We start from the raw sequence: 2,500 nt of genomic DNA, 5'->3' as shown, positions 1-2,500 counted from the left end.
ACATACACATACACTTTTGTACACATACACAAATGTACATCTCTGTCTCTGTCTCTGTCTCTCTCTTTCTCTTTCTCTCTTTTTCTCTTCCTCATTCTCTCTCTCTTTCTTTCTCACTCTCCCTTCTTCTTCTCTCTCTCTCTCGCTCTTTCTCTCTCTCTTTTTCTCTTTCTCGCTCCCCCCCCCCTCTCTCTCCCTATCACTGTTTTCATGTGCGCGCATCTGCAACCATTAGTGTTGATGAATCTAATGCACTTCAATATCAGCTCAGGTTGAAGTTAAGGACATCATGCACTTCCCACACTTACACAGATGTCACAGCTATCGCCATGCATTTGTTAGTGTTTTTATTTTCCTTTCTATCCGGGAGGTTCTTGTAACCGCAGTTCGTGACGTAAATATTTCAGTGTTGGTGAATCCGCATAATTATGCTATCAAATCCTCTTTAATAAGGATGTCGGTTATTTGATCGCCTTGAAACTTCTCTTTTGTTTATTGTTTGTTTTACTTCTAACCGCTTCCTTTCTCAACTATTGTAATAGAATCTTTTTGATCCTCTTAGATGAGTCTTATAGGAGATTCGAATTCTCTTTTTTTCCATCAGTGACTTTTTTTTTTACATTGCTAATCTACAATATATCAAAGGATTTATTAAACAGATCGCATGATCTATATATTCGTATGTCAAAATTCCTTATTTTTCAGTCTGATTCTACACCATTCCTAATAGAGGATAAAAAAAACATCATCTGATCCTATTATGAGTGTAAAGGCGATTTGATTCTCCTAACCTCCCTATCATATATTGCCAAAGCTGTTAATTTTCTTTATTAAGTCTCTAAATTTTCTATCGATAAGTTCGCTTTCTTTTGTTTTTCTCTGGTTCAAAACATAAGATCACACCGTTTTGATGTGACGCCTTTTGTAACCTCTATCTCTTTTTTTCTTTATATTTACACCATTTAAGCAATTTCCTTCCTTGCCCTAGTAATAAACTGCCCTAAATAACTTAAGAATAACAATTAGCCGAAAGCAAACTCGAAACCAGGTCTCGACGTTACACGAACGCCCGAGTCGCACATTCATGAAGTCATTGTCTTACAAAAACGCCAGTGAGTCCGTACAGGATCTTTTGGCGGGAGGACGATGGAGGGGGTTAGGATAGGAGGGGGGAGGGGGAGAGAAGACGGAGTGGAGAGAGAGAGAGAGAGAGAGAGAGAGAGAGAGAGAGAGAGAGAGAGAGAGAGAGAGAGAGAGAGAGAGAGAGAGAGAGAGAGAGAGAGAGAGAGAGAGAGAGAGAGAGAGAGAGAAAATAAAAAAATAGAGAGAGAATGAGAGAAAGAGAGAGAGAGAGAGAAAGTGAGAGACAAAGAGAGAGAGAAGAGAGAGAGAGAGAGAGTGAAAGAAAGAGAGAAGGAGAGAGAGAGAGTGAGAGATAGGAGAGAGTGAAAGAGAGAAAGTGAAAGAGAGAGAGGAGAGAGAAAGTGAAAGAGAGAGAGAGAGAAAGTGAAAGAGAGAGAGAGAGAGGAGAGAGAGTGAAAGAGAGAGAGAAGGGGAGAGAGCGAGAGAGAGAAGGGGAGAGAGAGAGAGAGAGAGAGAGAGAGAGAGAGAGAGAGAGGAGAGAGAGGAGAGAGAGGAGAGAGAGAAGAGAGAGAGGAAAGAGAGAGAGAGGAGAGGAGAGAGAGAGAGAGAGAGAGAGAGAGAGAGAGAGAGAGAGAGAGAGAGAGAGAGAGAGAGAGAGAGAGAGAGAGAGAGAGAGAGAGAGTGTGAGAAAGAGGGAGTTTCTTGGAAGATCCCGGGACGTCTGTCACGAAGGGTCACTTGCGTTTTAGACTCGCTCGTGTTCGGTCGGGAATTGTGGAGGTAATTAAGATTTTTTTTTTCTCTCGATAATGAGAAACTGATTTTGTAATTTGATTATCTTTTTTGTGAATGTCACACACACACACATACACGTCTCTGTGTGTGTGTATGTGTGTGTGTATGTGTGTACTTCTCTATACGTGTATGTATATATGCATATACATATACATATATATCAACTCGTGTGTCAATACACAGAAGTAAGTACGCATGCATAGATTTAGGTAAATACTTATTACTCATTTCGTCTTTCTTACTCCCGGATCAAGAAAATCCCCATGTGAAGATGATACAAAAAAGAAAGTTATTATAAGAAGAAAAGGAAGTGTTTTGAAAATGCAATCTCGCCCAACTTCTTGTTACTTTTTGGAATACAGGCCACGAATTATGTAATAACACATAACGTGGATATTTCATAGTTCTATGCAGGACATGCCTTTGCACATGAGGAAACGTAAATAATATGGTTATGTTTGAGGAGTGCGAGAGTGCGTGTGTTTGTGAATGTGTATGCGTGAGTGTTCAAATGGGAGTTTGAATTTTTCAAAATGGGTGAAAACTGAAAAAAAGCGAACTTTGAATAACATGAATATATACGCCTACATCAGGTAAGGCCATTTATGCGAAGAAAGACAGA

At 39.9% G+C, this 2,500-nt stretch overlaps 1 protein-coding gene across 1 annotated transcript in view; it reads left to right on the top strand.

The window, feature by feature from the left end:
• The first annotated feature begins 1,819 nt into the window (after positions 1-1,819).
• LOC147466869 (uncharacterized) overlaps positions 1,820-2,500 on the top strand; it is a 9,531-nt gene continuing 8,850 nt past the window's right edge. The window contains exon 1 of the mRNA XM_086534221.1: positions 1,820-1,863. The gene's annotated coding sequence lies outside the window, so the exon portion shown is untranslated. The remainder of the gene's footprint in view (positions 1,864-2,500) is intronic.

The sequence above is a fragment of the Penaeus japonicus genome, unplaced genomic scaffold (assembly GCF_977035675.1).
Source record: "Penaeus japonicus unplaced genomic scaffold, GWHDUDI00000001_assembly GWHDUDI00000040, whole genome shotgun sequence".
Taxonomy (NCBI): domain Eukaryota; kingdom Metazoa; phylum Arthropoda; class Malacostraca; order Decapoda; family Penaeidae; genus Penaeus; species Penaeus japonicus.
This window is presented reverse-complemented; position numbering and strand designations above follow the sequence as displayed.